The sequence below is a fragment of the Oxyura jamaicensis genome, chromosome 4, assembly GCF_011077185.1.
Source record: "Oxyura jamaicensis isolate SHBP4307 breed ruddy duck chromosome 4, BPBGC_Ojam_1.0, whole genome shotgun sequence".
NCBI classification, from domain to species: domain Eukaryota; kingdom Metazoa; phylum Chordata; class Aves; order Anseriformes; family Anatidae; genus Oxyura; species Oxyura jamaicensis.
The window spans coordinates 40,015,197-40,027,865 of record NC_048896.1 but is presented as its reverse complement, the minus strand read 5'-3'; the positions used below and the strand labels follow the sequence as shown (position 1 = coordinate 40,027,865).

General features: G+C 38.1%; 1 long non-coding RNA gene across 2 annotated transcripts; it reads right to left on the bottom strand.

Moving 5' to 3' along the window:
* Window positions 1-3,239: 3,239 nt before the first annotated feature.
* LOC118166918 lies at window positions 3,240-12,330 on the bottom strand. 2 transcript variants are annotated; one of them, XR_004750803.1, is made up of 3 exons: window positions 12,186-12,330; window positions 3,404-3,681; window positions 3,240-3,335 (listed from the first exon to the last, which is right to left on the bottom strand). It is a non-coding gene; the product is annotated as an uncharacterized LOC118166918 (long non-coding RNA). The 2 variants fall into 2 exon arrangements; XR_004750802.1 differs by having other exon boundaries at window positions 3,240-3,325.
* Window positions 12,331-12,669: the final 339 nt, after the last annotated feature.

Below are 12,669 nucleotides of genomic sequence, written 5' to 3'. Positions count from 1 at the left end.
CGAAACAATCACTGGATAAAACTGTGAAAGTTAAAGCATAAGAGCTTATGAAGTACATTACCATGCATGATTTCATCTAATGACTCATTCAAGCAGAGTAGCAATTTGTAAAATGCAATGTTTAATCTTGTTGGTTAATAGAAAGAATTCAGTTAGATTCTAGACAATACTAATGAATTAATGCTCTTTTAAATTCTTACTTAATGTTCACTCTTCAGGCAGTGGCACTTAGCTCTGAGTGGGTGTTTTAGGTGGGGCTGAATTTCAACCTTACTTTGGATTGTGGTATTGAATATTTATTCACTTGTTTCACTGGCCCACTTGGAGAGTAAGGTCCTAGCAGAGAGCACCAAAACCAGTCTGTTGAAGTTCACCTAGTGGCCGAGAATAAGGATTCTACTGAAAAACACCCATGTCTCGTAAAACAAATTTATAAGGATTCTTCTGAAAACACCCATGTCTTCTAACACAAATTAATCTTAGTTGTCCTTCCAATTTAATTATCTATTTTTCACCATTTCTGATGATCAAGCTATAATAAATTCATGGTGGAAAACAATCAGAAGATAGCCTTGCAAACACCAAATGCTCATGTGAAATATTCTGTAACGTTTACCTTTACCTGATTATTAATAAGAAAAAAAATGGTGTAATCTTAGAACCTCAGTTTCTTGTAAAGATGTTACATTCTGGTGGTAATGATGCATCATGGTACTTGCTGCTGGAAGTTATGAACTGAAATGCTGCAGGCATTTTCTGATCAACTGGATTATGTCTGTGATTTATTGTTATTGCGATGCACTGATGTTTGAAATCTCTTATTAATGCATTCAATGTAAAATGAAAGGCTGAGTGATGATGGCAGTCCAGCAACCAGAGACTGAAAATCAGAGGAATTCTGAAGCAGAGAGGAAAGGCTGTTGACAAGATATCTAAAATCCTAAACTTTTAGGGCTAGATGCTGCAAAGTCTCCTGTCTATGCAACCAGACCTACATTTCCTCTTCACGTTTTTAAGGAAAGCATTGTAGTAAGAGGTGACAGTTGATCTAAATACTTTTTACTCATACTTTTTCATTCTGCTTCACTCCCAGACCCAGAAAGAGGTGTTACATACAGTGTGCACACGGTGCGCATAAAGCAACAGCAACACCGCCACAGGTCGTCACTGAATTATTAGTGTTACGTGGAGCAAAGAGGGTTCTCAGTAGGGTTCACTACTGAAATAAGCTAACAGCGTTTGTTCTTTGCCATATAGATTATTACAGTCTAACTTTGCTCATTTTTGCAGGGTATTTTTGCTTGTATTGTATTTAATTATTTTGAAACTATGTGTATCTTTATATGTTTGCTGTTATCCAAAACTACAATATAAGGGAAACAAAGCAATAGAGCATTAAAACAATAAATAACATCTAACAAATCTCAGAGAGAACAGACATTGCTTTTACAAGAATGAAAGGGGAGATAGAGACATTAAACACAAAATAGAAGAAAGATTTTTATGATGGAGTTTAAAACAAGGATCAAGAAAGTGATGGTGGGAGCAAAGAAGTCAAAAAAGTTGAACCTGAAAGTGAAAGCAATATTTAGGAACAACAACAGACAAGAAAATATGCCAAGGTCATTTGACAAGAATGAACCAAGAAAGACAAGAAGACAGGAAGCATTTCTTTGAGCACAGCAATTTCTATGATGTTGAGGGCTTTAAAACAACAACAGTAAATGAAATGAAGCCAATAAAACAAGGAAAATAAAAAGAAGATGCATGAAACAAAAGATTCAGCAACACTTAGCCATGTAGTCCAGTCATGGCTGATATAAAGTAGAGGAAGAAAGATGTTGAAAAGGCCATTGAATGAGCTGGCCTTCAAATGAGTGGAGTATTGCTCTGGCTGGCTTTTGTATTTTGCTGTCTTGAAATAAATGTTTGAACTGCTATGTTTTGGATAGGGCAACCCCAGGAATTATCACTGGAAGAAAGTGTTGAAGGAAGAAAGCTGTCTCCAAAGATGGAAACACACAAAGTTTCATTTTAATGGCCTCTGGCAAGCTACAACTAGAGTAAGCAAGTAAAAATAGAAGAGCAGATAAAGAAAGTAAACAGATGAAATTGAAGAATAAAGCAAATAAGTGCAATAATTAGGAAACCACACATGCTCATTCAGAAACATATATGTACATAGTTGTTTTGTCTCCACTGAAATAGGAGGCAAAGCAAGAGATTTTGAAATGTATTTGTATGAGAAGAGGTACAGCTTTTTTGAAAAAGCTGCCTGGCAGTACATCTGACTTGCAGATAGTTTAGAAATGATGATGATAAACTGTGAATTCATTTCTGGCCAATCTTGATCTCTGGTAGGAATGTATGGCTTGTGTTTTTGTTTGAAAGTTTTGTCTGGTTAAATCCTTATTAAGTAATAATATTCTGTATGTGAGTACAGAACACAAGAAATCCTGAAATACTGAAAAAGAAACACACTGCTGTTTATCAGTTGTTCCAGCAAAACAGATTACACAAATATTTAATGTAGCATTGTATGCTACACTCAGTACAAACAAGGTGCCACACAGAACTCTACGTACTTCCTTCATGTGCTGAAGAAAACTAATAAACAGATTTCCAAAACCACATGAATGCACTGCTATAGTTTTAGAACTTACGATCAAAGTATAAGCACATCATTTCCAGACTATTCCTTATATTGTGATGCAAAGAACAAGCTTTTCCCTTTTCTTTGAGAGCACAGTTTATGCCAAACCCCCAAGTAACTTTGGACAATGGCCTTTGAATACTCTGTAGCGTAGTGCCTAACATGATGCTGATTTTACATTTGTTGGAATAATAACACAAAGAAATCATAAGAGGCTTCCAAGTTAAATGGTAGCTCCAGCCATCTGGAAATAGTTATAAGGTTTATATATGCACTTCTGATTTTACTAGAGTGTCCCTATCAAGCATTCAGTGCAAAACTCAAGAGTACAAGAATAATCTGTATACGTTTGCTTCTCTGTGTGACACAAACAAGAACTTTTACATGCCTCATTTTCTTTCCTTTTTTTTTTTTTTTTTTTCCTAAATGGAAAAAATTCTTGAGTGCTTTTGCAGTCAATGGTAGCAGACTTAGCACATCTCTTTAGTACTTCACAGGGAAAGTATCACCCAATCTGTGGGTGCTGGCTGATATCCTGCAGCATCACTCAGTAGCCAACACTTCCCATTCCCTCACTCTTTGCAGTGAACTATCGGTGAGATGCTTGCCTGCTTCTGAAGAGCTCATGGTCCAGTGTAGTCAGGGCAGTCCCGTAGGAAGTGGGACAAAAGTCTGAGAAGGCCTGATTCAGAGCCTTCGACTTCAGTATCACCCATCCCACAGGAGAGTAGGAAATTCCAAGTAACTCACTTCCTGGCTAGATGACCCTTCTTACTCTCTGAGTAATTATGAGTTTTATCCTAATATATTGAACAGGCAATCTGTAGCTGAGAAATTTTCAGAAGACAGAAAAATCCTTTTGCAGTTCTATTTACAGCATCTGGCCTTGTTGATGCTCAGTTTAGTGGCAAACTTTATGCTGATGTTTTTCTTGCTGGCCAGTTCTCCATTGACAATACTTCTAGAGTGCTGAACTTGTGACTGTGTCTGCTTGTCTTCAGCTAAACTTCTGGTTAAATCAGCTGTACCTATTTTAAACCAGAATTAACTTGTAAGGAATGGGTAGCTGCTGACAACTAAGTCACTCAGACATGCAATCCATGGACTCCTATCCTCAACACAATTGTTTGCTGCCCTCTAAATATCTCCCTGAAAGTTAAAAGTGGATTGAATCTGCCAGGCTTCACTGTACGGTATTGGATCTGAATTTCCTGTATCCATTTCCATTTGAATCAACAATCCTAACAATGAGGTTACCCAAAGCACCCGAGGGAACATGCCAGGGTGAGATACAAAGCCTCATTGAGAAGAAGTTATCAATTAGCAGATTCCCATTTGCTATTCAAGCTGCACTAGAAAGTAATTAAATTTAAGCAGTCCTTCATTCAAAGCTGCAGGGGCAAGTAAATAAACTCAACAGAAGCCACAGCTATTAAATGAAGACATATGGCTCAGGCAGTCAATGGCCGTAAAAGACTTCTGAGAAAAGAAACTCTTTCGGCTTATGGTTGAGGAGGAAGCATAACAGTGGACTCTGACCAGAAAAAAAAATGGTCTAGATTTTGGAAGCACTTGCTGACAGCATCGTAAAGTTGAGATTTGTTCTTAACAAAGCTCTGGGGTTATAAAAAACACTATGTAACATCTGCAAGTTGACAGCACTTATTCTCTGCATACAGGATGACTTTTCCTATGTATTACAAGTAAACCATTAGTTTACAATGTCAACAAATTAAATGGAACTCTCCAAAACACATGTTAACTGTTATGGTGTGGGTACGCATAGTATGAGTAGCCATGCAAAATAACTTCTTTTGCTGATGCCAGTGGAAGGCAGGGAAAGAAATCATGTCTTTAACAAAAGATTTTCATTTCATTTGGGTCAAAGGTACCCAAAGCGCTTTTGTTGAAATCACCTTGGCATTACACAATATTCCAAAGGGACAAGATAAAATTTCACTAGTGCCAAGAGTATCTCTGTGGTTTATGAGTAGCTGGGATAACACTGCAGGAAACTTATGCAGCTTTTCATGTTGCATATACAAATTTGACAATGTGGGGTCATGGGTATTAGGTTATCTTGAGCATAGCTATATGAACAAAGTCATACTATGTTCTTTATTCTGCTTTTTCTCTGTTATCAAACTTTTTAAATTACATTAAAAACATTTGTTTTAGGACCTTTTTGTGTGGACTTTGCATATTTATGGGAAATTTGCCTTTTCTTTATCATCTCCAGATTTATGTCCGCTTTCCTCTATCTAAATTTTTGAATGTGGACTCCTGTCCCTCTACAGTACATATCTCCGTAAAACTGTTTTCAGGGATATTTTCTACAAAAATAACATTTGTTGTTTTTAGCTCTGTCTCAAGGTTGGATCCTACTTATGTTTGTGACCAAAATAGGAAGCAAACAATTTATCATGCTCCTTATTCTTTTACACTCTTCACTGAATTTTTAAGGCTCTTCATGCTCTCTCTGTTTTGCTTTGACTCCATGATTTGTGATTTGGTAATCTAGTCCACTGAGCATTCTTTCCAACATGTTGAGACTGATCTGTCTCTATCTTATAGATTGACACCATTTTCCTTTTTTTTTTTTTTTCCCTAAGCCTCAGTCAAGAACTTTTAATTGTCTTTTCTGTGTGACTCTTCAGAAATCCCCCAGAAAATAAGCTTGCTTCTCCTTGTCTTAACTAGGCTGTTAAACAAGTCTAATGGCACTGTCTTGATAATGTTAAAACAAAAAGTCCTCTTTGTTCAGCTTTTTCTCTCACACTTCAGTTAATTTTCCTACTTAAACAGCTCCTGAATTTCTGAGCCTCTCCTCACAACCTTCTCCCCAGTGGTTCTATTTCTTATGATTAGGCAGTGATCTTTTGTGGAAATCCTCATGTTTCACCATGTAATAAAAATAATTATTCATCAAAGTAGTAGGTTTAAAATACAGTAATGATAAAAATTATTTAAAAGGGGTAAGAATGTAGATTTGTCTTCTAGTTAGTCTAATTAATGCTGGTACTTTTGATAGTACCTCTGGGAAGAGATTTCCATTGCAAAAAGAAAGATACTGTGTGAGGTTCCTGGCCTATCCTTGTAACTTGATGGCATATCACATGGAGTTTGACCTCCATTCCTCTACGTGTATTTGGGCTGAAACCTCTAGATGGTTCAACATGTAGCTTTCCAGAGCACATCTGTAGATCAGCCCTAAGTACTATGTCCAGCTGCAACACAGTAACATCGCAAAAGACAAAATCAGGGAATCCATGAAGCTAAAGCAACATGAAAAACAAAGAAAATCCTGCTTCACTCTCTCCTAGAGGAGAGTCAGTTACCAGAAAATACCGGTACCTTTTAGCTCAATCCTGCTGCCATCATCAATGTCCATAGGAAAATAGAATGAAAAATCCCCAAAGCACGCAACGTTTAGCCTGACCTTTCAAAACAACACTTTTAAAAAGGTGGTAACAGTTACAGTCTTAGCACTACAGCTGTAATTGTGCACATGCCTCCACATTAAACAGAAATCAGAGGAACCATTAAAACTCAGGTATAAATGTCAACCTTTTGGTGGATGTTTATACCTTTTTTTTTTTTTTTGGGGGGGGGGGGATTCAAACAATTGTTTCTTTTATCTGAAATCCTCTAGGTCTCTAATGCCTTGAAACATTTAACTTATTTGACATGATGTATTATTCTGTGTCACTCTGTTACACAGGATGCTTCCTTAGATTGTATGACACGGTGTCACAGGGGGAAGGATATCAAAAGGAAGTATCAGAAAAGCAATATGCTTTTGATTTCACCAGGGTAGCCAGAATATGACGCAAGGAAAGGTGCATTGTACGTGTGGTAGTATGTAGAGTAAGGTCTTTACATTAGACAGGGAAAGGAACAATTTGGGGGTGGTTGTTCTACAGATCAGAATCTTTAAAATGATAATTCTCCATGGTCAGGACCCAGATATTTAGGACTGCTCAATGTAGAATCATAGAACAGTTTGGGTTGGAAAGGACGTTAAAGATCATCTAGTTTGACCCCCCTGACGTGGTCAGGGACACCTTCCACCAGACCAGGTTGCTCAAAGTTCCATCCAACCTGTCCTTCAACACTTCCAGGGATGGGGTATCCACAGCTTTTCTGGGTAACTTGTTCCAGTGCTTCACCACCCTCAGACTACAGAATTTCTCCCTAAAATCTAATCTAAATCTACCCTTTTTCAGATTAAAGTCATTACTCCTTGTCCTACCACTTCCATCCCTTATATAGAGTCCCTTCCCAGCTTTCTTGTAGGCTGTTACAAATTGCCAAACCAGGATGAAGAGATGGATGAGGTGTTCTATAAACAGCTGGCAGAAGTCACTCATTCGCCCGCGCTTGTCCTCATGGGGTTCTTCAAGTTGCCAGACATATGCTGGAAATACAAGACAGCCCAGAGGAAGCAGTCTATGAGGTTTCTGGAGTGTGGAAGACAGCTTCCTGACTCAGCTGGTTAGTGAGCCTACCAGAAGGGGTGTCCTGCTAGACCTGCTGTTCACAAACCGAAAAGGGCTGTGTTTAGAAGGGCTATCCCAGAGAAGGGGGGGTGTCAATCTGCCAGAGGGTAGGAAGGCCCTGCAGAGGGACCTGGTCTATGTGCAGAGGCCAGGGGGATGAGGTTCAACATGGCTAAGTACTGGGTCCTATAACAACCCCATGCAGCGCTACAGGCTTAGGGCAGAGTGGCTGGAAAGCTGTGCAGAGGAAAAGCATCTGGGGGTGTTGGTCGATGCCTGCCTGAACATGAGCCAGCAGTGTGCCCAGGTGGCCAAGAAGGCCAACGGCATCCTGGCCTGTGTCAGGAATAGTGCAGCCAGCAGGAGCAGGGAGGTGATCGTCCCCCTGTGCTCTGCTCTGGTGAGGCCGCACCTCGAGCACTGTGTTCAGCTTTGGGCCCCTCACTACCAGAAGGACATCGAGGCCCTGGAGCATGTCCAGAGCAGGGCTACGAAGCTGGTGAAGGGCCTGGAGCACAAGTCCTGTGAGGAGCAGCTGAGGGAGCTGGGGGTGTTTGGTCTGGAGAAGAGGAGGCTCAGGGGAGACCTTATTGCTCTCTACAACTACCTGAAAGGAAGTGGTGAGGAGCTGGATTTCGGTCTCTTCTCACAGATAACTAGAGATAGGACTAGAGGGAATGGCCTCAAGTTGCACCAGGGGAGGTTCAGGATGGAAATGAGGAGACATTTCTTCTCAGAAAGAGCAGTCAGGCATTGGGACGGGTTGCCCAGGGAGGTGGAGTCACTGTCACCGGGGGTGTTCAAGGAAAGGTTGGATGTAGTGCTTAAGGACATGGTTTAGTGGGTGACATTGGTAGTGGGGTGATGGTTGGACCAGATGATTTTGGAGGTCTTTTCCAACCCTAATCATAATATGATTCCTTTCTTTAGTATGTATAACTAAATCTTTCTTTGCCACATATAGTACATTTCCTAACTCCAACTGAACCTTTAAGGAATGATGGTGACCTAGAAAATTCTGTTGAATAGTACAAACCCATCAGTTTTAACTGGTGCATTTGGACTTCTCTATGACTTTTTTTTTCCCCAGATGAAATGTTTTTACAGTTGGAAAGAGCAGTGCATGCCTGGGATTTCTGGCATTGACCTTTCAGCTTGGCAGAGCCTTGGTTTGACTCTGAACATGCAGAAGTGCCAATCAAATGTTAACTGCAGACCTGCTATTCTTACTCAATAAATCTGAACTCTTGAGAATTCCTGTGAAGGTACAACCACACACAGGAAATCAGACACTTCACACAGGGTTAGATGGAAGCATAAAGCACATGCACATATTTCTAGCTAGGAAATCCTAGGAGAAAATGTGTGGCTGCTTCACCATACTCTAGGGCCACCATCAGTTTGCAGTGCAAATACAGGAGTTTTGTTATCTTTGTCAATGCACAAAAACAACCCAAACTACTGAAGGAAAGGGTTTTTTAAATTGGTTGTGTCTCTTATCAGGCAGTATGATTAGTAATATTTTGGTTTTCAGTCTCCCAAGTGTCCTTTATTCATCACTGAAGGTAGTGGGACACCTCCTCTCAATTAACAACTGCAGGAGTGCATGGCTCTCTCCTTCACCCCCAGCTCCTGGGTATTTTAGTTACCATCCTGAAGACTGCCTATTACAACTGCAGAGTAGCTCCTTGCCTGAGTCTCTGCCTTTTAAACACATCAATTTTTTTCTTTTAGTGAGCCCAGCTACCCTCCCGGGTCTTTCAAAGACCTAGTGCTTTTTGAACTCAGGCTTTCCCAAGATCTGATTTTTTCCCACATGTGAATGTCTCTACTGCCAAATAAGGCCAGTTCTACAACCACAACTCCGCATGATCTGGCCTTCCCCCAGCATCCTTGTTCCTAGTGTTTATTTGCAGAAATATCTTGCAAGAACATGCTTGCAGATGTCAGAAACACTATGCAGAGTGTAATGTTACTGTCTGTATATTTAAAAAGAGTCTTAAATCCCTTAAACACTTATTCACTTTTTTTGCCCTTAAAGTTTCTATTTTCTCTATATGAATAGCACATACTTGATACATGCAATTTTGTTACCTTTTCTTACTGGTATAATATATTTGTATTGAGCTTTGTAAAAAATAGATATATGAAATTTAATGAATGTTAATTCTGTTTTAGAGTAAACCTGTTACTATTTTAATCCCATTTTATAAAGTTGACTCTTAAACCTTGTCTATAAAGTCATTCTGGTTTCAGATAAGGCAGGCAAAATTCAGGCAAAATAAAAACAATTAAAAGGCAGAAGAAATAGGCTGGTTTTGAATGATACATGTTTGGTCAGAACAAACATGCCAGTTTCAGACATCACTCAAAAAAACTATAACTTGACAAGGGAGTGGTTAATCATATTTCTTATTAGGCTTTTCAGTCAGCTTTCCAAATGAATTTGATAATGACATCAAAAAAGTTATACTGAGAGGGCACAGCAGCGCGACAGATCGTTTTGTAGGTCTGTCGTCACCAAAATACATAGCTACTTCACATTGCAGGTGCAAATGCTGTTTGCAGAACTGTATCCATCTGTTAAATGAAAACATGTCTGAATGAAATGGATCCCAATGTAAATTGTTTCAAATACCCATATAAATAAATGCTTGTATGCTCTTGTAACGTACCACTATCTAGGAAAAAAATAATCCCTCATTTTGTAAAGCTTGTTTTCATGTGCTTAATATCACATCTCCCAGGTGAGACATTTTAGGATGGATTTTTAATTACTACAGTAAATTATAGAATGAAGAGATATGCAGAAGACATACTTTAGATAACCTCTGCAGACCAAGACTTGGCTGTGCTTTAAATCAACTTGGATAGTCAAGTGACAATTGTGTAATCTGCCTTTTGACAAACTTTAAACCAAGACAGGCATCATATACGTAGATTGAAATCTCGCCCCTAAAATCGTTGACCAGCTCCCACAAAAGGTCCCCAAATAATCAAATTCAATACCTTAATTAATCCAAATATAAGCCCTCTATTCTGAATACAGCAATACAACTACCTCATTCCAAGAAGATAGTACCGAAAATTTGTAGGAACTAAAGCACAGATGTGAATTGGGTAAAAAAAATGATGATTAAAATCCAGGTAAAGTTTATGATAATTCCAAAATAATCCTAAATATCTTTGAATTTTGCAGAAATGTCTTCATTCACTTTCAGTATGATCAGGACAATTTTCCATTTAAAGCTAACTTTACAATAAAAAGGAAATAAAATGATTAATAAAGTTAAAATAAATTTAAATTACCATGAATGAAGTCTGTAGCTACACTGTGAAAGAACAATCTAATATTTCTTCAAAAAATAAAATTGTGTGTTAAGAGGAAATACCTAAGGGCTTGCTTCTGACAGGTGCTGAGTGCCTCACAGAAGAAGCTCAGAAGCTGTCAGTATCCTACTCAAAATATGCGAATTTCACAGAAGAGTAGAATAACTGTGAAAGCACATTTCTAACCTCAAATAAACACTAGTTTACCAGCTTCACTTTCTAAACTAAAGAAAACCAAAAACTGTTACTCATGCTTAAAATATTTTTTCCTTTGTCTTTTTTTTTATTTAAATTTTGAATTTATGGACAGGAATGTGCTTAATGTTAAGGAAAAAATAAGTTTACTTTTATTTTCAGTTTCTCATCACCGAAACTGGAGAAACTGAAAAATTCTCATTAAAAGCTAATTCATCTGCATCTTGACCAAAACTCAGGATATGAATGAGATGCAACTTGAACATTTCTTTTGCCATCAGTCTGTTTCAGAGTAAGCCTCTGGCTGAGTAGGATGTCTCTACAAACTTCTCCAGACCTGTTGTCATTTGAGCTACAATCAAATTCTAACCTTAAGAACTCTCAACTTTTGCCATACCCTTGGTTAAAAAGCTATTAAAATGCTAGTGAATGCTGCTGAAAGACGACAACTTTAGCCATGAAAATCAAATCATCATTACTCTTTACTCTACACTTATGAAAATCAATGAATTAATCATGTCTTCAAGTTTGTGCTTTAAGACTTTCAGTTCATTTGAGCTACAACTTTACTATGACCAAAGTATAACTTTTCAGGTTGCCTCTGCAACCATTTTTACATGTTACCAAATAAATTCTCAAATCCAAAATATTTGTGTACATGCATATGTTTGTTGGACTACTTTTTGTAAATTGTAGAAAATAAACTTCAGATTGCTTTGATAGATTATATCAAAAAATTTATGCAGGGGGAAGTATTTAGACAGATCTTTTTCTCCCTCAGAGTAGGTATGAATTTTAGAAAATCTTGATTTTCTATGCATGAGACAAGGTAAAGAAGAAAATTAATACAGCTTAACACGTTCTGTTTAAATTTCAGTCCTTAATTTTATGCAGATTACCATGTAAACACAGCTAACTATAATAAGACAGAGTATTGCTGAAGACTGCTAAGGTTTTTGTGTACACGAGAAAATTAATTGGCACTAGAATAACTGTGGGGGAGCTATACCCTAACAACTCCCTGCATATAATGATTCTGAAATAAAAGTGATTTTATTCTGGAGTGATTATTCCCCTTTGGAAGAAGAGTAACTGTTCTGGAATAAAATCACTTTTATTCTGGAACTGAATATTCACACTAGGGAGTTATTCCAGAATAGTTAAATTGTACCAAAACAGCTATAATTGAAGTTATTATGGAATAGCTCTACCAGTTAATTTCCCCCGTGTAGTACAGGCCAAAGGTTGAATTGCACCAGAATGTATTATACATAATTATGTGATCGATTGCTGTAGAGTAAGAGGGGTTTTAAAAGAGAATAATTCCCATTTAAGGCCATTTCTCCTACTCCTCCTCCCCCAAAATGTAAAATCCTAGATAATTAAGTACTGCAGCTTAGAAAGGTTTGAGGAAAAAAAAAAAAAACTGAATGGGTTCCAGATCAGAACATTAAATTACTGTCGCAAGTTCTACCCAAATTAGAAGGACCGTCTGCAATTGGCACTACCTTGTTTACTGTCTCATACATCTGTCATCCATATCATGTTGTCCTCCTCTACATTCACAGTGACAGCTGTCATAGTATTCAGGAAACAAAAACATCTTGCATCTGTTCTTGGTAAACCATGGCTGTTTCAATAGGTTTTGCTATATGTCCTGTAAAGTGTGAAAAATCAGGAAACATCATTTGAATTTGCTTTTCTGAAGGAAGTCTTTCACTCTGTGCCTCATCTAGCTAATGAGGAAGAGAGGAGGAAAAGAGATGGATCTTATAGCATTTAAAAACAGGTCCTTAGCAGTAATAAAATAGAATAAACTATGGGCTGTAGATAAGACAGATCTCAGCACAATAGGTTGAAAATATAGTGGGGATAAGCTTGTGGGATTTTGTCAAGCCTCTACCTAAGGCTTTTGTCATCCTTTCAGTTGTAGGAGATGGGTATCAGGATGAGGTCCAGGATTTGGACTTTATAAACTGATCTACACTATTA